The 21,672-nt window shown below is 49.1% G+C and overlaps 1 protein-coding gene across 4 annotated transcripts in view; it reads right to left on the reverse strand.

The window, feature by feature from the left end:
• SYNE3 (spectrin repeat containing nuclear envelope family member 3) overlaps positions 1-21,672 on the reverse strand; it is a 127,013-nt gene that overhangs the window by 83,401 nt on the left and 21,940 nt on the right. Inside the window, exon 1 of one of the 4 annotated variants that reach the window (XM_018066223.1) lies at positions 388-553. The exons of the other annotated variants lie outside the window; for them this stretch is intronic. The gene's annotated coding sequence lies outside the window, so the exon portion shown is untranslated. Of the gene's footprint in view, positions 1-387; positions 554-21,672 lie in introns of those variants that run through there. 4 annotated transcript variants of the gene reach the window in all.

Below are 21,672 nucleotides of genomic sequence, written 5' to 3' on the forward strand. Positions count from 1 at the left end.
GGACCATGTGAGATCAGACAGACAGGTGAGAATGCCTGGGGGCAGGGTGGGGGGGACAGGGAGGCAGGGGAGAAGGGGGTGCTGTGGAGGAGCCCCCGCTGGCTGGCTGATGGGCGGTGGGCGAGGATAAGGGAGGCTGACCCTGGGGGTGGGCCCAGACCCCCAACCCCCAACCCCTTCCTGATGCTCTGATGCTTGACTTGACACAGCCAGAGGCAATTGTGTTTGTCGAAGAGCCACAGGACTGGAAACGGCCTGAGAAGGAAAAACAGGTCTGGCCTCTCAGGGTGGGGGGCGGGGAGGGGCTCTGGGCAGGGAGAGCGAGCCCAGGGTGTTGAGTTGGCAAAGACTCTTTGTCCTAACTTCCCTGTGCCCCTCTGATGCTACCGTGGGACTCGGGAGCCACTCTCTTCTCTTTGGTTTGAAATCCCTTCAAAAGCCGGTCCTAAAACACGCACAGGCTGAGATGTCTGTGACAGATCCTGAATCTTGATAGGAATGGAACAAAACCTTCAAACTGAAAAAACACAATTTTTTGGCATCGGCCAGGCTGATGCCAGCCCCTAAACCTCAGCTGGAATGAACATCTCAGGCTGGGGAACCCCTGCAAGCCTGGTGTCTTGTGACTTCTACTGTTCCACCAACCTGAGTCCCAGGCAGATACTGGCTAAGCGCTTCCACTGACCTACATACCACCTGGGGTTTCCCCAGGGGCTCAGTGGTAAAGAATCTGCCTGCCAGTGCCAGAGACACAGGAGATGAAGGTTCAATCGCTGGGTCGGGAAGATCCCCTGGAGGCGGGCACAGCAACCCACTCCAGTATGCTTCCCTGGAAAATCCCATGGACAGAGGAGCCTGACGGGCTACAGTCCGTGGGATCACAGACAGCCAGGCACGATTCAGGCTCACTTGACCACAAAACAGCATACACGACCTACACCTGGCAGCCACTGACAACCCACTGACTTTGCCTTTGAGCTGAAACCCAGTGCCTTCGGGGACACCCACCCCCAGGCACAGGTCTTCCCAGCTAAACCAATCCCTTTGCCATCCTGCCCCCTCCTCTCTTACCTTCTAGCTATGGATACAAAGTTTCAGATTTTTCTTCTGTAATTTTCTTAAAATCCCATTAAGCCCAGGAAAAACTCTTCTGTGTTTCAGTTCTAGTTGTCTGCTTATGGCAACTATAACCCACTTCGGATTAGTTATTTATATCTGCATCTTAGGTGAAAGGATTGTGTCTAGCTTATCCTCCACTCTCCCACAATGCCTTGTACAGAGTAAAGCCTCCATCAATATTTAAACAGCCCTGCCTTGGTATAAACTGTCATGCGCCCCACACCAACCACAGTATTTGTTAAAATGGCCAGACAAAACTAGGAACAACCCAGATGCCCAGCAATAGGAATAATTACGGGAAGTATGACATACTTGTACTTAGAATATTATGCAGCCAACAAAAAGTAAGCTTGAAATGAGTTTGTGATGGAGAGTGCTTAGGCTCTAATAATAATACAAAAAAATGCAACAAAATTTATCTCTAACAACCTTGGCTCAAAGGGCTTCCCAGGTGGCACTAGTGGTAAGGAACTCGCCTCCCAATGCAGGAGACATAGGAGATGTGGGTTCAGTCCCTGGGTCGGGAAGATCCCCTGGAGGAGGAAATGGCAACCCACTCCAGTATCCTCGCCTGGGTTATCCCATGGACAGAGGTGCCTGTCGGGCGATCGTCCATGGGGTTGCAGAGTCAGGCATGACTGAGCCCTGGCTCTACGGCTAATAAAAACAAAGGGACTTCCCTGGTGGTCCTTGCTTCCACTGCAGGGAGCATGGGTTTGATCCCTGGTTTCAGAACTAAAATCCCACATGCTGCATGGCGTGGCTAACAAAGTAAACAATAACAACAAACAAAAAGACCAAAACCACTAAAAATTATGCCTAGAAAAGGTTGGTAAGTCTCATCATTACACAGCCCATTCCCTGGTGGTCCAGTGGTTAGGATACCACACTTCCACCGCAGGGGGCGGGGATCAATCCCTGGTCAGGGAACTAAGATCCCCAAAGCCTCACAGTGCAGCTCAAACAAACAGACAAAAAACAGTGCCCACGTGATGAACTGGAGAGAGGGGTGTGGGCAAGTGGCAGAAGCCATATCCCACGTGACCTCAGGCCTCTTTGCTCCCGGCATGCTGTCCGTGGAGGCCATGTGGTTAAGGACCATTGTCTGGTTGGTGGAATCACAGCTGGACGTTTTTCTGTTTCCTTATTTTTCTTCTTAGGCACTTTGTGAATTTTCCAGAAAGGGCAATCATTAAAATGAAAAAAAGAAAAAAAGAAATTCCTTAACATTGGCTGAATTGTTTGTTGTTTCTCAATCATCAGTCGGTTGTTCAACAGAGGTTAACTGGGAATCTGGGCATCCTGCCCCACCCTGGCCCTGCACGGGGAGCTCTGCCATCAGACGGCGAGATGCACGCTGGACAAGGGGAAGGCAGTGGGGGACCCAGGGTGGGCTTCCCTCTGAGCTCCCCAGAGTTCAGTCTCTCAACCTGTTGTTTCTCCTTCAGAGCTGTTTTGATGTTTCTCTAATAGCTTAATATGTTCCCTGCAGCCACCCCCTGCCTCTGAAAGCTTCCTTTGAAAAGCACATTAGAATGTGCAGGCGTTTAAATTGGTTCATTGTGGCTTTAATCTCTTGTCTGATGTGTGACTTGACTGGCTTCCAAAAGCTCAGCTTTTATGTGTTTATAAAGCGATGAATGGGAGGAGCAGAAGCAAGCTCCCAGAGTTTCAGATGACAAGGCACGGGGAAGCTCTAAGCACCAAAAGGCATTGTGGTTTTGGAGACTCCTTCCAGTTGGAAATGCCTACGGCCTGGGAGGCATGGTGGTTTGGAGACCCGGAAACATGTCGCATAGAACACTAGGGATCCAGCAGGGTGGGGCGGGGAGCAGAGGGGCCCCAGACCCACGAATCAGTCTCAGAGGCGGGCTTCTAACCTCAGATGGGGGTCCACTAATGGTAAGCTTGGTGAAGTTGCAGGGAGAGTTCAAGAGACCAGGGTCTGTTGGCCGGTTTTGCCAAACCACTTCATTCCAGGTCAATGAAACACACAAGAATTAAGCACATGCTCCTAGCTAGGCTTGATGCTACAACCTCGGGAGCAAATAAGTGGGCACCATCCCTGCCCCAGGAAGTTTCCAGAAGAAAAGCTACATTTGAACATGTGTAAGGGCTGCAGCCAGGTTGAGGATTTGAGAGGAGAGGGATGGACTGTTACTGTACACCCCTTCTCATAATAAAGGCTTTAAATGCTGAGACTAAAAGCTAGGATTACAAGGAAACCAATCATATTAAGACGTAGTCAACAAAATACTAAAAATCAGGAATTTCCTGGCAGTCCAGTGGTTAGGACTCCACGCGTTCACTGTTGAGGGCCTGGGTTCAATCCCTGGTTGGGGAACTAAGATCCCTCAAGCTGAGTAGTGCAGCCAAAATAATAAATAAATTAAATAGATAAACAGAATTCACAAAGAAAAAATAATTATTATAAAATACTAAAATTAAAAAAATACTTAAATTCATCACACACACACAATCTTATCAACACACTAAATCACAAGATCTAATAACGATGGGCCTAATAACTGCCAGGCTTTTGAAATAGCGATGGGCATAAACTACATTTCGAGATATCTACTATGACCACAATGCAACATAAAAACATATGTGACACAGTTATAGCCGGGCTATTAGCAGAGTGGGCTTGGTTTGGGCTTGGCCTCCTGTGCATTGAAGAAACTGCCTCAGTCAGAGGTCAGCAGCAATTCAATCTGTTGCCTTCTATCAGTCCACGGACTTGGGTAAGAATCCTGCTGTAAACCTCACAGCCGACAGAAGGGACAGCCTGTTTCCTTATGGAAATTAAAAAGTTTAAGGCTGGACTTCCCTGGTGGCACAGCGGCTAAGAATCTGCCTGTCAATGCAGGAGACACGGGTTCAAACCCTGGTCTGGTTAGATTCCACATGCCTAGGAGCAATTAAGCCCGTGAACCACAGCTACTGAAACCCACGTGCCTAGAGCCTGCGAGCTGCAACAAGAGAAGCCGCTGCCAAGAGAAGCCCTCGCATCGCAACGGGGAGTAGCTCCCTCTCAGAGCAACTAGAGAAAGCCCGAGCAAAGCAACGAAGACCCAGAGTGGCCAAAAACACTTAATTACTTAAAATTATTATTTTTTTATTAATCATTTATTTGGTTCTGCCGGGTCTTGGTTGCAGCATGTGGGATCTAGTTCCCTAACCAGGGAACGAACCTGGGCCCCCTGCTTTGGGAGCATGGAGTCTTAGCTACTGGAACACCAGGGAAGCCCCAAAATCATTTTCTAAAAAGTAAACTAAAAATAAAATTTTAAACTTGAAAAGTAAATGTGCAGCTCCAGAAAAACCCACTCACAACTGGTTCATGGACCAAGAAGACCTCCCTCACTAGGAAGGTCATGGCCTTCCCTCTGTGACCTCAATGGACTCCAATAAGCTTCTGCCCAGCCCCCATCCCTCCTGGTGGGAACCAGAGGGGGCTTCCTGAAACACCACGCCAGCTGACCCGTGCCCTGTTTACGAGATACAGCGCGACGTGGTCTTCCGACCGACCCCCAAGCCCTGAGCCTGATCGTGTTTCCAGCCTTGCTTCCTACTGTATCTCCTCACAGCAACCCCAGGAAACCTGCGGTTCTTCACTCTGACACAGCCAAGACCAAGACCGTGACCTCTGCTCCCTCTGCTAGAAGCAAGCCCCGTCCCCAAAGCCTTGCCTTCTGGCGCGGGGCCCCAGAGCATTCGTGGTTGCCAGCTACACTTTCTGGGCAGGCTGCCTCCCCTCTTGCTGCCTCTCCACCTCCGCGCCCCAGTACTAGTGAACCGAGTTACCAGCCCTTCACTAACGTCGACTGAAGGAGCGAAGAAGCCAAGGAAACGGCCCACAGACCTGGGCTGAGCAGAGCGAGAAGGCTTCCGAAATGCGGCGGGGAAGGTAGGAGACAGCCCTGGGCTTGGAATCTGCACACTGACCCTGAGCACGTACCTCTGACTCTGGGCCTCGGTGTCCCCATCTGCACACCGTGAGTACTGAACAAAGGGTCTCTGAGGCTGTGGGTTGGAAGGGTCCATGTTACTACGGTCTCCATGAGCCATGCCAAGTCCAGCTCTGAGCTGGGTCTAGGGACCAGCTTCTGCCCTCAGACTGCCAGCCTGGCCTGGGCTCTGGCTCCCCTCTCCAACCACAGAGCCCCTCCTCAGCCAGCACCCCTTCCAGCATTTGGCCCCTCTAAGGCAAGCAGAGATAAACTGCAAGGCCTGCCTTAAACTCCCAGGGCTACATGTAAACTCCGAAGGAGATGGTCCTAGGGAACTTTTATATTGGGCTTCCCTGGTGGTTCAGCAGTAAAGAATCCGCCTGCAATGCAGGAGACACGGGTTCGGTCCCCGGGTCAGGAAGACGCCCTGGAGGAAGGCATGGCAACCCACTCCAGTATTCTTGCCTAAAGAATCCCATAGCCAGAGGAGCCTGGCGGGCTACAGTCCAAGAGTCGCAGAGTCGGATTCGATACGAGGGGCAGGGGGGCGGAGGGGCATGCTTCTTTCGTAAAGGATCAGGTAGTAAATATCTTTAGACGCTGCAGGCCACATACAGTCTCTGCTACATATTCTTTGATTTTATAGCCCCTAAAAAATGTAAGACTCTTGGGACTTCCCTGGTGGTCCAGTGGTTAAGAAGCCACCTTCCAATGCAGGGGATGTGGGTTCGATCCCTGGTTGGGGAACTAAGATCCCACACACTGCAACTACTGAAGCCCACGTGCCACAGTGAAGACCCAGCACAGCCCCCCAAAAGCAGCCCATTTCACATTCTCCACACCAAAACAGACCACCAGCCAAATGTGCCCCATGGGCTAGTTTGCCAACCACAGTTCTAGATGCTCCAAGGCTACAACCAGCAGCCACAGCAGCTACAGCAGCCAGCAGGCAGTTAGCTGGTTAAGCCACCCACAGGCACGTGTCCTGGGATTGGACAGATGTTTGAGGCCAGAAGGACCTATCACTGGTCCTGGTGGTCTTGGCCCCACCCTTCGGGAGCTGTGACCTCTGGCCAGTCACTTAACTTCTCTGAGTCCCCACCTCCTCACTCGCAAACGGAGTGTCTGAGTCTGTTTGGGCTGCTATAATAAAATATCACAGACCGATGGCTTATAAACAGCAGAAATGTACGTTTCACAGTTCTGGAGGCGAGAAGCCAGAGATCAGGGCTCCAGCTTGGTCGGGAGGGTCCTCTTTCTGGTCGAAGACTTACCGTATCTTCACGTGGAGGAAGGTCAGGGAGCCCTGTGGGGACTCTTTAAAAGGGCACTAGTCCCATCCACGAGGGCTCCACCCTCACATTCTAATCATCTCCCAGATGCCCTAACTCCTAACACCATCACATTGAGGGTTAGCATTCCAGGGAGGGGTTGGGAGGGACATAAATATTCAGACCATAGCATGGGAACACCACCTAGATTTGATAAATGAAAAAACCTCCCACCTAGCATCGGGAACACACTCCATCCTTGGAAGCAGTTCTTTTTAACCCCCAATTCCTCTGAGTCAGGTGGAGGGTGTTTCTTCCTTAGGAAGCTGCATCCAGACAGCGGTTCTCACACCATCCCAAGGCTGCGTGTAGGGTAGGATGCAGGTGAGTGGGCATAGATGAATGCATCTGTAGATCTCTACAGCTGCTGGGTCCCCAAGATTTGGATGAACCAGGTGGGGCTCTAGCCCAGAGGGTTCTGTGTCCAGTGAGGGGACCACAGTGAGCTTTGAGAGGAGGGGAGTGCAGGCTGAGTGCGAGGCACTGCAGTCTGAGGATACTGGGAAGACTCTGGACACACTGTGGGATGGGGAGGCTGGAGCATGAGAATCAAGGGGAGGGAAGGGGGTGAGGGGCAAGAGCCAGATGAGAGCCACATCCAGGCTGGCCCCTGGGGGCGATCGGGAGCCAGCACACACCAGGTGGGGGGGACGAGACTGATTCTGAGGTTCAGGTGAGTCACCTTTGCCAGGGTAGGTGCAGAACGAAAGCCTTTGCCAATGCGGTCGGTGGAGGCACACTCGGGGGGGCGGATGGGGTCAGGCAGAGTCAAGGTGCAGAGTCAAGCAGCTGCAGGAGGCTGAGGACGACGCGGGAAGGCCTCTGGGAGCAAGGGGAGAATTCTCATCTCCCGTGAGTTTGCCCTTCTTGGATTGGCTGAATGGACACAGCATTTAAAAAAAAAGGAACTATGCATTTTTCAAACATTTTGGCAAAAACAAAAAAAAATGTACTCAGGCATTCTTTAAAAAGCTGTTTCCATTTCCAAGTCCCTTCTTGGGACGCAGTCCAGCCCTGGGGTGTGGCTCCAGGCAGCAAGGGGGTAGGGCTCCGGGTGTGCCTCTGGGCTGTCCCTGGGCAATGAGAGACAGGATGTAGGCCCCTTCTGATTCAGACTGGCGCTGGTCTGCCAGAGAAGACGCTTGGAAAGGAAGCAGCCTTGGTTTTCAGCATCCCGTGTGGTTATCACAAACGACAGCCGGAAGAGAAATGATCTTTCTTCCTTGATGACAGACAAGGCAGGGCGGGGCAGACGATGGAGCAGAGGAGAGGACACAAGGCGCGGCATGTGCCTAAATGGATCCCGGGTCAAAGGCACCAGCCTGTGAGATCAGCGCATCCACCGGAGATGGACAAGACCCCCACATGTGGCTAAGGACACAGCTCTCCCAGGAATGGACTGTAAGGCTGTCCTTCAAAGGAGGCCAAGACGATGCCAGAATCTGAGCTCCAGGCCTGGGCCATCATGTCAAAAGGGAGAGCTTAGTTAGAGTCTCAGGAAAGGCTCAGGGTGAATGAGGAGGCAAAAATGCTAAAGAAGTGTGTGGCGGATAGAGGGTGCTGGAAAACGTGATGCGGACTTGAAAATTAAAAAGCCAACCTGGGAAGAGAAGGGTGCTGCCATTTCTGTAATGAAGAAAGGCCTACTTCGTGCTAAGCACTTGTCTACAAGTCATTTGTTCGGTCCTCCTGGGGAGGTCACGCAGGAGGCAGCAGAGGTTGAGCAGCAGGGCCTCCTCTGGGACTGAGAGCTTCGGCTGATTAGCGGGGGAGCCTAGGAAGAGCTATATAGTCAAAGCTATGGTTTTTCCAGTAGTCATGTGCAGATATAAGAGCTGGACCATAAAGAAGACTGAGCACCAGAGAGTTGATGCTTTCGAACTGTGGCGCTGGAGAAGACTTGAGAGTCGCTTGACAGTGAGGAGATCAAACCAGTCCATCCTACAGGAAATCAATACTGAATATTCATTGGAAGGACTGATGCTAAAGCTGAAACTCCAATACTCTGGCCATCTGATGCAAAGAGTCAAGTCATTGCAAAAGACCCTGATGCTGGGAAAGATTGAAGGCAAGAGGAGAAGGGGACGACAGAGGATGGGATGGTTGGATGGCATCAACAACTCAATGGACATGACTTTGAGCAAACTCTGGAGACAGTGAACAACAAGCAATCCTGGCATGCTGCAGTCCAGGGGGTCACAAGGAGTTGGACACGACAGCAACTGAACACTGGGAAGAGCTCCTTCCCCACCTCCCTGTCCACAGTACCTTTCTCTTAGTGTCTGGGGGTAGCTGTCGGGCACCTCCTCAGGACCAGGCACTCAGTGGGCACAACCTTAGATAAGAACACTGAGGCTGGAGTGACCAGGCCAGGGCACAGACCCATCAGGGCAGCACTGAGATTTGAACCTTGCTCTGTTGGATTCTAAAGCCCATGCTCATCTCATCTCACTAAACCATCCTGCTTCTAAAACCAAGTCCAACTCTACTGCATGTCAGGGCAGCTGGCAGAACTGTCCCGGGAAGGATGGTGACTCTGGTTGAGCAGGGTCCAACTAGGCAAGGTGAATCCATTCTGAGTCCAGCTGCAAACCAGAGGGACCTGGTGACATGCAGGTAAAGGAGCTGAGAAGTTACCAGGAGACAAAAGGGAACTCGCGTGCCATTCAGTGATCCAGACGCTCTAAGAATCCTGCCTAAGACCTAGCCAAATCCCTGTAGCGCATGACACCAGACCCCTCCCAGGGAAGAGAGGGGCAAAGTCAGGTTCCCAGAGTGAACTACTGGTTGACTATTATTTGGCTGACATTATGGTTGACTATTATTTGGCTGACATTATGGTTGACTATTATTTGGCTGACATTATTAGTACCATTTTATAAAGCTGGAAACTGAGACTCAGTAAAGCAAAGAGCCTGCCAGAAAGTGGTGGATCCTAGATTAACAACAATAATTGTAACAGCCCACATGTGTCTTGCATTCTGTAAGTGCCTGCGTCTGTGATAAAGGGCTGACAGTTATTCATTCATTTATCCTACAAAGACCAGTGAGACACTTATCCCAACTTTATAAGGAAAGTGTTACTTGCTCAGTCATGGCTGACTCTTTGTGACCTCATGGACTGTAGCCCACGAGGCTCCTCTGTCCATGGTGTTAATATTTTCCAGGTAAGAATACTGGAATAGGTTGCCACTTCCTTCTCCAACACAGGGATCAAACCCGGGTCACCTGCATTGCAGGCAGATTCTTTACCATCTGAGTCTGAGGATCAGTGAGGATCAGTGATACTAAGAACAATGCCCAAAGCCAAATGGGTGTTAAATATTGAGGGCAGGACTGGAACCCAGAATGGCTGCGTCCAGAGCCTATGTTCTTAAACACCATGGTGCCATCTAGCTTCCACGCCCCTGCCTGTGCCCCCCAGAACCTCTGAGGTCATCTTCTACAAGCATCTGAGCTCCAGGAAGGAGACTGCAGTGTGGAAATCTGAGCTTGAGAATCTAGACCTGGAGATCATAGACTGAGGCCTGAACTGCCGGGCAGCCCCAGTCCCATGGTGCCCAGTCACTCTGGCCCTCTGCCAATCCAGCTGCCCCCTGGCATTCAGCTCTAGAATGCAGAAACTTTAGGATACAGACCCGAGTAAACCCCAGCTCCCACGGCAGGACCTAGAAGCAGTTAGAGCCCGGCATGCCTCCTCCGCCAACCTGGCCAGGGGCCCCCCCGACAAGCTGACCCGGAGCCCTGGCACGGGGCTCACTCCCCTTCCCGTGCCACGCTCGCCTTTCCCGTGACTCACTCCTGCCCTGCAACAGTTTCCGCCCTGCGCGCTCCCACTCCTCTCACATTCACAGATGGAATTTCAGGAAGCCAGCAGGCAGCTGGTTTTAATCCCCGAGCCTCTTCCAAGTGGATTCTGGGACCTCTTTTTTGTTTACTTATTGTCAGACAATGTTGCAGAGAGGCCAGGGCTCAGAGCATCGTTCAGAGCACCAGGGAGGTCCTCGGCCCTTCTCTCTCACCTGGCATTCGTGGAAGGTGATTCTGAGAGCAAGTGTGTAAAAAGCAGGAGCTGGAGGGACTTCCCTGGTGGCCCAATGGTTAGGAATCTGCCTGCCAATGCAGGGGTCACGGGTTCAATCCCTGGTGGGGGAAGATTCCACATGCCTGAGGGCAACTAAGCTCGTGAACCACACCTACTGAACCTGCGCACCTAGCGCCCGTGCTCTCAAATAAGAGAAGCCACCACAATAAGAAGTCCGCACGCCACAACCAGAGAAAAGCCCACGCGGCAACCAAGACCCAGGGCAGCCGTAAATAAATAAATATCAGGGGCCAGAACTCTCCACAGCAGCTCAGTGGGTCACTGGACCAGGAATTCGCACATCATCTTATTGAAACTTACAACCACCCTCCAAGGTAGCTGAATCTAGAGTAGGGAACAATTGCTGGGCTTTCTCCCATCAGAGGTAACCACCAGCTCGGAGAGACTGGGGACTGGATGGACCAAAGCCACACAGACTGCAGGGCTCCACAACCTATCCTCGTCCAGGGCGCTGTAAATGTTAATACAAGAAACGTCATTTAGGAATAGGGTTGTGGGGTCCACTTTACAATTCTAGCCGCAAAGGGGACAGGCCGAGTTCCCACAAAGGGGACTGCTCTCAAGACAAGTGCTCTGTCATCACTGATAAATGGTGATTGGTACCACCGTTCTCTGGCCCACCTCCTTTCCCAGGCAGCTGACTATAAAACAGTATGTCCTATCACTGAAATTAACAAAGCCCAAGCACTCCATCAAAAGGCACAGTGTGGAGGACAGAGGATTTCCACCCAAGAAATGCTGGCCTGCCGACCTGGCAATGCATGGTCAAATACGCACCTCTGGGAGGGAAGAGAATGCGCAGGCCAAGCATGAGAGAATGAGGGACAGAAGGCTGGACTACTCAGAGAGGAAAAGCGTCCCTGGGCAAACCAGCGGCTCCGAGGGGTGGAGCTTCGGCTCCTCAGGCCAGGTGTGATTGGCTCAAACTGCCGGGAGGGCAGCCAATCAGGGGGTGCGAACCGGAGGGCTCCCTGCGGGGATCCTAGAGAGCGTCCCACCTGCTGCAGCGTGGCAGGCGACCAGAGGACGGGGAGGCAGGGACTGGCTATCAGCTGCGGATCACAGAGCGGCGGTGGGCAGGGCATCAGGGGACTTAGTCTGGGCCTGGCAAGGACCCTGAGTGTCGCAGCCCGCAGGCATGAGGATGGGCAGGCCAATCAACGCTGCCCATTTGGACTCTGATTTGGAAACAGGAACTTTGGGTCAGTTTTGGTGAGTTGGTTTTGGCCACACTGTGGGTCGTGGCCCAACCCCAGGCCTCGGCAGTGAAAACGCCAGCTGCACTCCCAAGTACCCTGTACATGGGCTCTCCAAGGGCCTAGAGACGGGGCTCCATCTGGCCCGTGGCAAGGCACATCCCAGGTAACGCTCCAGCCTCCAAGGCCCCCTGCCTGGAGAAGACCCAGCCAAGCGGGTGAAGAGCTTCCAGGATGCGATGTTGGCCCCTTGTCCCTGCGCCTCCCCTCCCCCTCCTCCCCCACTGGCCCAGGGCAGTGTTCTCCGGACAGATGCTTAAGACCCCCACCCCCACCCCGCCGCCACCCCCAGGCCTCTCTCCTATTGGCCCTGGGAATCGAGAGCCCATGCCAAGCCCCCAGCGCCTCATGCCTTCTCCTCAGGTAGGAACCTTCCCCCAGGAGGGGCAATTCCAACAGTCACCCCTGAACGCCCCAGACTTGCCCTACCTTCCTGAGCAGCCAAGGGAGCGGGTTCAACCACAATGACCACACACACTTCCTGTGGCCCTCAAACCTGGATAACACGTCAACAGACCTAAATGTCCTTTGACAGATAAATGGACGTGGACAGAGAAGACATGGCGTATACATATCATACCTAAATCTACACACGCCATAGGGTATTACTCAGTCATAAAAGAGAATGAAATCATGCCATTTGCAGCAACGTGGACCTAGAGATGATCATACTGAGGGAAGTAAGTCAGAGAAAGACAAATATCATACGATATCTGTTACATGTGGAATCTAAAAAATGACATGAACGAACCTATCTACAATACAAAAACAGACTCACAGACACACTTGCAGTTGCCAAGGAAGTAGGGGGGCGGCGGCTGGGGAGGGAGTCTGGAGTCAGCAGATGCAAACTATTATGTATAGACTGGATAAAGAGCAAGGCCTTACTGCGTAGCACAGGAAGCTAGAGTCTACATTCTGAGATAAACCATAATGGAAAAGAATATTAAAAATGTATAGAACCAAAACCCTAACCCTTATGGCAGAAAGTGAAGAAGAACTAAAGAGCTTCTTGATGAAAGTGAAAGAGGAGAGTGAAAAAGTTGGCTTAAAGCTCAACATTCAGAAAACTAAGATTATGGAATCTGGTCCCATCACTTCATGGCAAATAGATGGGGAAACAGTGGAAACAGTGGCAAACTTTATTTTTCTGGGCTCCAAAATCACTACAGATGGTGACTGCAGCCATGAAATTAAAAGACACTTACTCCTTGGAAGGAAAGTTATGACCAACCTAGACAGCATATTAAAAAGCAGAGATATTACTTTGTCAACAAAGGTCCGTCTAGTCAAGGCTATGGTTTTTCCAGTGGTCATGTATGGATGTGAGAGTTGGACTGTGAAGAAAGCTGAGTGCCGAAGAACTGAACTGTGGTATTGGAGAAGACTCTTGAGAGTCCCTTGAACTGCAAGGAGATCCAACCAGTCCATCCTAAAGGAGATCAGTCCTGAGTATTCACTGGAAGGACCGATGCTGAAACTGAGGCTCTAATACTCTGGCCACCTGATCTGAAGAACTGACTCACTGGAAAAGACCCTGATGCTGGGAAAGATTGAAGGCAGGAAGAGAAGGGGACAACAGAGGATGAGATGGTTGGTTGGCATCACCGACTTGATGAACATGAGTTTGAGCAAGCTCTGGGAGTTGGTGATGGACAGGGAAGCCTGGCATGCTGCAGTCCATGGGGTAGCAAAGAGTTGTTCAAGGCTGAGTGACTGAACTGATACAACTGAATCATTTTGTTGTATAGCACAAGCTAATGGAACATTGTAAATCAATTATACTTCAATTTAAAAATATATAGTTGTGAAAAAAAAATTTTAAGGAAAATTATGGCTGCACAATAATATACTTTCAGAACCACCCTTATCAAGAAGGTCTTCAGAAATGAGTACTTTCTACTAGGTAAAAATGTCTCTCAATTCAAAAGCATTGCATGAAAATATAGGATTTTAAATTTTTGTCTTTTATTAGATAAAAAATTCAAAATTTCTCAGAGAACTCTTGGTCTCTGGAGAAAACTTCCTCATATCCCAGCCTGAGAAACCCTGCCCTGGAGGATGAAGCCAGCACTCCTTGGGGACCCTCAGGGATGAGGCTCCCACCTAACTTAAGCCCTAACTCACCAGGATGCTCCTGGTCTCTAAGCGCCAGCTGCAGCACAACTACTGAAGCTTCTAGAAGCTTCAAGTCTTTGTGATGCCTCCCCAGCTTAGTTCTGCTGGTGAGCCTCCCCTTTCCCAACGCAAACCTCCTTCTAGATGACTGTTCTTTCAAGATTCAGTTCACAACAAGTAAAATGGAGAAACCTTTCCAGCCTCCTTTCCCAGCAAAGTAACAACTCCCTCCCCCTTCCGTTGGGTCCCCGCAGGACCCTATGCATGTTGTCAATTAAACACTCTAAATTTTCCCATGTTCCCCTCCCAACAACCCCAGGAAGTAGGTAATCTGATCAGTTCCATCTCTCAATGAGAAAACTGGGGTTTAGGGAGGCAAGCCATGGATCCAGGATAGGACCCAGAAGTTTGACTTCACTGTTCATGCTTTACCGTTCATAAAGTGAAAGTGTTAGTTGGTCAGTCGTGTTCAATTCTTTGGGATCCCATGAATCGTAGCCTGCTAGGCTCCTCTGTCCATGGGATTCTCAAGACAAGAATACTGAAGTGGGTTGCCATTCCCTTCTTCAGGGGATCTTCCTGACCCAGGGATTGAACCTGGGTCTCCTGCATTACTGGAAGACTCTTTACTGCCCAAGCCACCAGGGAAGCCCTTTTTGTTCATAACTATTGGCACAAACAAGTTCTCTGAAGGAGAGCAGGGTTGGATTCATCCTACTGATTAACTGTAGATGCGGTGGCCTTTATTTTTAACAGTTTAAAAATAATTGGGAGTAAAACCGAAGAACAATAAACTCATCTCTTAGGAAAGACCTTGATGCTGGGAAAGACTGAAGGCAGGAGGAGAAGGGGACAACAGAGAATGAGATGATTGGATGGCATCACCAATGAGTTTGGATGACATGAGTTTGAGCAAGCTTCAGGAGATGGTGATGGACAGGGAAGCCTGGGATCCTGCAATCCATGGGGGTCACAAAGAGTTGGACACAGCTGAGCAACTCAACAACAACAACAAACACATTTCAACTGTACAATTTGATAGTTTTAACATCAGTTCAGTCGCTCAGAGTCCAACCATCTCATCCTCTGTTGTCCCCTTCTCCTCCTGCCTTCAATCTTTCTCAGCATCAGGGTCTCTTCAGATAAGTCAGTTCTTCGCATCAGGTGGCTAAAGTATTAGAGTTTCAGCTTCAACATCAGTCCTTCCAATGAATATTTAGGACTGATTTCCTTTAGGATTGACTGGTTTGATCTCCTTGCAGTCCAAGGAACTCTCAAGAGTCTTATCCAACAACACAGTTCAAAAGCATCAATTCTTCAGTGCTCAGCTTTCTTTATGGTCCAACTCTCACATCCATACATGACTAATGGAAAAACCAAAGCTTTGACTAAATGGACCTTTGTCGGCAAAGTAATGTCTCTGCTTTTTAATATGCTGGCTAGGTAGGTCATAGCTTTTCTTCCAAGGAGCAAGCATCTTTTCATTTCATGGCTGCAGTCACCATCTGCAGGGACTTTGGAGCTCAATAAAATAAAGTCAGTCACTGCTTCCATTGTTTTCCCACCTATTTGCCACGAAGTGACGGGACCAGATACTATGATCTTAGTTTTTTGAATGTTCAGTTTTAAGCCAACTATTTAACATATATACCTTTTAGTTTTAACATACATACCTTTAAAACCACCACCCCAATCAAAGATAGCAAACACCTATCACCACAAAAATTTCCTGATCCCATCTAATTACCCCTCCCTCCTGCCCATACCTTGCTCCAGTCAACCACTGACGTGCTTACTGTCACTAGATGTTAGCTCGCATTGTTTGGAGATCTTTACATAAACGAACGTAGTGAGTAGGGCAGGGGGTGTGGTTCTGGCTTCTTCAACTCAGCACAATTACTTTGAGATTCATCCATGCTGTTGCCTTGTATCAATGGTCCACTCTTTTCCATTGCTAAGTAATATTCCATAGCATGCAGAGACTTGTCAATCGACTGTTTTTGTTCTTACAAATAAAGCTGCTCTGAACACATCTGTATAGACATACTCTTTCATTTCTGTTGCAAAAATACCTAGGAGTGGAGTGACTGGATCTGATGGCAGGTACATGTGTACGTTTTTAAGAAACTGTCACACTATTTGCCAAAGCAGCCATACCACTCTTCACTCCCACCAGCAGTGTGTGAGAGTTCTCATTCCCACAGAGCCCTCGATGGTCAGTCTTTTTCATCTTAGCCCTTTTTAACCAGCCGTGATATCTCATTGTGGTTTTAATTTGCAGTCCCAAATGGTGAACCATTTGATTGCCTTTTGTGTTTGTTCTTTACAACAGCGGTTCCCAACCTTCTTAGCACCAGGAACTGTCTTGTGAAAGACAGTTTTTCCACGGGCCTGCGTCTGGGGATGGTTTGGGGATAATTCTTATAAAGAGCTCGCTACCTAGATTCCTTGCACTCGCAGTTCACGGTAGGGTTTGAGCTCCTATGAGAACCTAACGCCTCTGATCTGACAGGAGGCGGAGCTCAGGCAGTAGAGTGGTTGGGGAGCAACCTTAAACAGAGGTGAAGCTTGCCGCCGCCTGCCACTCGCTTCCTGCTGGGTTCCTAACAGGCCGTGGGGCAGTAAGGTCCGTGGCCTAGGGGTTGAGGATCCCTGCTTCAGGACAACTTCCTAAGCTCCAGACTGCGCTCAGCACTTCCCGGGCACCTCCTCCTTTAAGACTACTGGTGTGCCCAGCGCTGGGCCTGCCGGATGGAGGCTGAAGGAGTAAGGAGCTGAGTGATGGGGAGACACTAGCCAACAAAAACCTGCTCCAATTTCAAGGGCGCTGCCAGCTGACTCCTAAACCGACAGCCAGGAGTGTGGAGAAACAGATAAACAGAGTCCTTCACGTGTGCATGCGGCTCTCAGAGCGTCCCCAGAGTGCTTCCCTTGGCCCCTAATTCCATGCTTCTGTGGGTCCCTGGTTCGAAAGGAACCCGGGTGTCTGCTCAACAACCCATGTGGCTGCCTTGGGGTCTCCAGCCGCCATGGGGGTCTTAGCATCAGGGATGGAAATCAACAACTTCCACGGAACTCTCAGGCTGCTGTTCTCATTTGAATGTGAACTGTGCCTGGGACCGGCCCCTGATCATCTTGATCACTGCTGTCTTGATCAGGGTACTTGAGATGGACACTCACACAGAGTCAGTGCTCACAAGTATACATGAGCAGATGCATAAATCTGGAAAATATCAAGACTAATATTTACCACCTTTGGCTTTTAGTAGGAAATTGATAATTGCTAGTTCTGTTCTTTTTTATTAGAAAGAAGTGTGGAGCCAGAAGGAGCATCTCTCTAGCCTTATTTGGTTCTTGATACACTCATGCTTCAGATTCAGGGAGACTGGAGAAAGGCAGGGATGGGGGAAGGGTGGACATCAGCACAGACTGCTAACCCCCTATCAGAGCCTTCCTTCAGGCCACGGCTGGGGACAGAGTGGGCCCCAGGATGGGATTAGGGAGCCCTGGGTCCAGTGCAGGCTCCACCACCCACCAACTCCCAAACTCCAGCCTCCCTGTTGGTCAATCAAGAGCAAGAACTGACTTGCATGCCATCAGAGACGTGGGAGCTTGAAACTGAAAAGTTTTGAACACATCCAATTCACCTCCAGACTTTTTTTTTTTCTTTTTAACAGAATAGCAGTTAGGAAGGAGAAATATATGCTTCCAAGAAGCCCTGCTATATTCAAATACACAGAACTATAATAATGATCCTCAGGCAACCTGCAGGCTAATTGTACCAAGTTATCACGTTACAGTGTATAATAACCAGGGGCTATAATATGAAGTGGGCTTAGCATATTGGAGTCAATGCTACACTGTTCCAAGCTCTAAGCTACAGTTCCAACCTGTAATAACCAGAGACCTTAATAAGAACCACCTCTTTGTGCCAGGCCATGTTCTAAAATATGTAATGTTTTAGAAAGAAATAGCCTGCCAGGAAGGTACTATTATAGGCCCCATAGTGTAGATAAGCTCCAATACTTTGGGAAAGACCTTGATGCTGGGAAAGATTGAAGGCAGGAGAAGAAGGGGAAAACAGAGGATGAGATGGTGGGATGGCATCACCGACTTGATGGACATGAGTCTGAGTGAACTCCAGGAGTTGGTGATGGACAGGGAAGCCTGGTGTGCTGCAGTCCATGGGTCGCTAAGAGTCGGACACAACTGAGTGACTGAACTGAACTGATTGTAGATCAGGGCTTCCCTGATAGCTCAGTTGGTAAAGAATCTGCCTGCAAAGCAGGAGACCCCAGTTTGATTCCTGGGTCAGGAAGATGCTCTGGAGAAGGGATAGGCTGCCCACTCCAGTATTCTCGGGCTTCCCTTGTGACTCAGTAAAGAATTCGCTTGCAAGCAGAGAGATGTTAAATGCTTTCCCCAAAGCATCCAGAGTGGGATTGAAACTTGAGCAGCTTGGCTTCAGAGCCTCCCCGCACCACCTTTCTAAAAAAAATTTTCACTTTATACTGGAATATAGTTGATTAACAATGTTGTGTTGGTTTCAGGTGTACAGCAAAGGGATTCAGTTATACACATACATGTATCTCTTCTTTTTCAAATTCTGTTCCCAGTTAGATTGTTAGAGAATACTGAGCAGAGTCCTCTGTGCTAAACAGTAGGCCCTTGTTGGTTTTCTGTTTGTTTGTTTTTTTAAAGCAGCGTATACATGTTCATCCCAAACTCTCAGTTTACTCATCCCCGCCCAGAGCCTTCCCTTTAACCACAGTGCCTTGCCTGGAGACAAGTGGTCAGCAGCCGCCTGGTCAGGGCCTTAGGGCTCCTTAGATGATGGTAAGAAACAGCTGCTGCTGGGTGGATGAAAGGGCTGTGACATATACTCTACAGCTCCTCCTACTGTTCCCAGATACCGCCTAGAGCAAGCATTCACATCTGGACCGGGCCTGTGGCCCAATCGGCTAAACCGAGTTTCGCCATCCGCCCCTGCCCCTCCTTGCAGCCGCAGCCCTTGATACACAGCGCCAACCAGCTCGCCCAGCTCAGCTCCATGCCTGTTGTTGATGTTTCTCTTTCCATTAGACTGCTGCTCTCAAGGGCGGAGGCCGTGTCCCACCTGCTCTGTACACCCAGGGCTGGAGCGCAAACAGCAGGGAGAAGGATAACAATGATGCTTACTCAGTGAGCCTCACACTAACTTTCCTGGAAAAGGCAAGGTTGGCTCCCATGAGGTCAGACCAGGATAGGGAGTTCCTGAAACTGTCCCAAGAGGCTTAGCGATAGACACCTCCAGGAGCCAGTGAAAAGTACTGCGGAAACCTCCCTGCATTTCACCATGTAATAACTGGACCACTTCTTGGGAATCTTCTTATCTAGCTGTGCCATTTTACAGATGGGGAGACTGAGGCTTAGAGAAGGAGAGAGACCCACCCAAGATCTTGCTGTAGCTCAGTGGCAGTTATGGCCAAGACGCATTTTGGTATAAAAACATCCTGGGCCTCTGAAGGAAACATTACATTTCTTCAAAATAACCCACAGCTAAGTAACAATCAGCTCTCATACTTACAGACAATTCATTTGCAACAAGTGTGCGTAGACAGTTCAGTGGGGAAAGAATAGTCTTTTTAATGAATGGTGCTGGGACAAATGGATATCCACATGCAAAAGAATGAACCCGGATCACTACCTCACACTATATACAAAAATTAACTCAAAATAGATCAAAGGCCACATTGTAACAGCCTCAACTATAAAACTCACAGAAGGAAACATAGGCGTAAATGTTCATGACCTTGGATTAGGCAATGATTTCATAGAAGTGACACCAAAAGTACAAATAACAACAACAAAAAATAGACAACCTGGACTTTATCAAAATTGAAAACTTTTGTGTTTCAAAGGACACCATCCAGAAAGTGAAATGACAACCCACGGAATGGAAGAAAATTTTTGCAAATCATATGCTAGAACCAATTATCAAATAGGCGAAAAATCTGAATAGACATTTCTTCAAAGAAGATGTACATACGGATAGTCAATAAGCACATCAAAAGATGCTCAATATCATTAACCATCAGGGAAATGCAAATTCAAACCAAAAGGAGATACCATTCACTCCAGTAACCATAGCTATAATCAAAAAGACAGACAATAACAAAGTATCAGTGAAGATGCCGAAAGTGAAACACAACTGCTGGTGAGACTATAAAAAGTATAGCCACTCTGGAGAACAGTCTGGAAGCTCCTCAGATGATTAAACATGGAGTTAGCATATGACCCAGCAATTCCTCTCCTAGGCATACTCCCGAGAAATGAAAATATATGTCCCCCAAAGACTTGTACACAAATGTTCCTCAGAACCAAAAAAGTAGAAACATCTCATATGTCCATCAACTTACAAATGGATAAATGTGTTACATTCATACCAAGGAATATTACTCAGCAATAAAAACGGAATACTGTAGTGATGGGGCTACAGCATACGGGAACTTTGAAAATATGATGCTGAATCAGAGAAGCCGATCACAATTCAGTGGAGCACATATTGTATTCTTTCACTTATATGAAATGTGTAGAACAGGTCTGCAGAGACAGAAAGAAAATGAGTCCAGCCTAGGGCTGGAGTTGGGTGGGTGGAGGCATGGGCAAACTGGGGGTTGTATAGGTTTTTGGGGGGAGGTAATAAAAATATTCTAAAGATGATTGTGGTGATGTTTGTACAGATTTGTGAATATACAAAGAGGCATCAAATTGTGCACTTCAAATGTACCCATTTAAATTGTATATTTTGAAATATATATCAATAAAATGATTTCTTTTCTTAAAGAAACAATCATGACTTCCCTTGTGGTCAAGAGGTTAAGAATCTGCCTGCTACAGAAAACAACAAAATTCTGTAAAGCAATTATCCTTCAATAAAAAAAAATAAATTTTTAAAAATGGTGAAATCCATCAAAAAAAAAAGAATCCACCTGCCAACGCAGGACACAGGTTCGATCCCTGATCCCGGAAGATTTCACGTGCTGAGGAGTAGTTAAACCCATATACCACAGCTAGAAAAAGACCATGCAACAATGAAGACCCAGTTCAGTTCAGTTCAGTCACTCAGTCGTGTCTGACTCTTTGCGACCCCATGAATTGCAGCACGCCAGGCCTCCCTGTCCATCACCAACTCCCAGAGACCCAACCCAGCCAAAAATAACGAAGTAAATTTAAAATAAATAAAGCCAACCTTAAAAAAAAAAAAAAAAGACAGAAACGTAATGTTTAAAGAAGGACGTTGTGTCAGAGAGGCAGGTGGGGGGAGCCTGAACAGCTCAGGATTCAAAGGGGTGCACCAACTTCACTGTGGGCACTAGGGAGCTGGTGAGGGTCTGTGAGCAAGGGAGGGGCAGGCTCTGGTCAGTGACAGACTCACAAGCAACAGAGGGCAGCCTTTGACCAATTATCTGGACACAATGTTGCTCTGAAAAGGCTCCTAGCAACCTGGCACCTTCATTCACCTGCTAGGAAATAACCCTGTGAAGTGCCGTTTACTCCCAGGCATTGTTTTTATTGGAAACCTGCTCCTCGACAAAGAAACCAGAGTTCAGGTCCAAGGATCTTTTCCTACTAGCAGCTGACTCCAAGTGCAAGCATCTGATGAGCGGCAGGGGGCAGCTGTCCCTCCCCAGGGTGTCTGTCCCCGACGCCGGTCCCCACGGGCCCCTCCCAGCAAAGCCCCCAGTTGCTCACCACACCCAGTGCTGTTTGGCGAATAACCAGTGTTCCACCTGCTCCCCCTCATCCCC

Source organism: Capra hircus, chromosome 21 (assembly GCF_001704415.2).
Source record: "Capra hircus breed San Clemente chromosome 21, ASM170441v1, whole genome shotgun sequence".
In the NCBI taxonomy this organism is placed as follows: Eukaryota; Metazoa; Chordata; class Mammalia; order Artiodactyla; family Bovidae; genus Capra; species Capra hircus.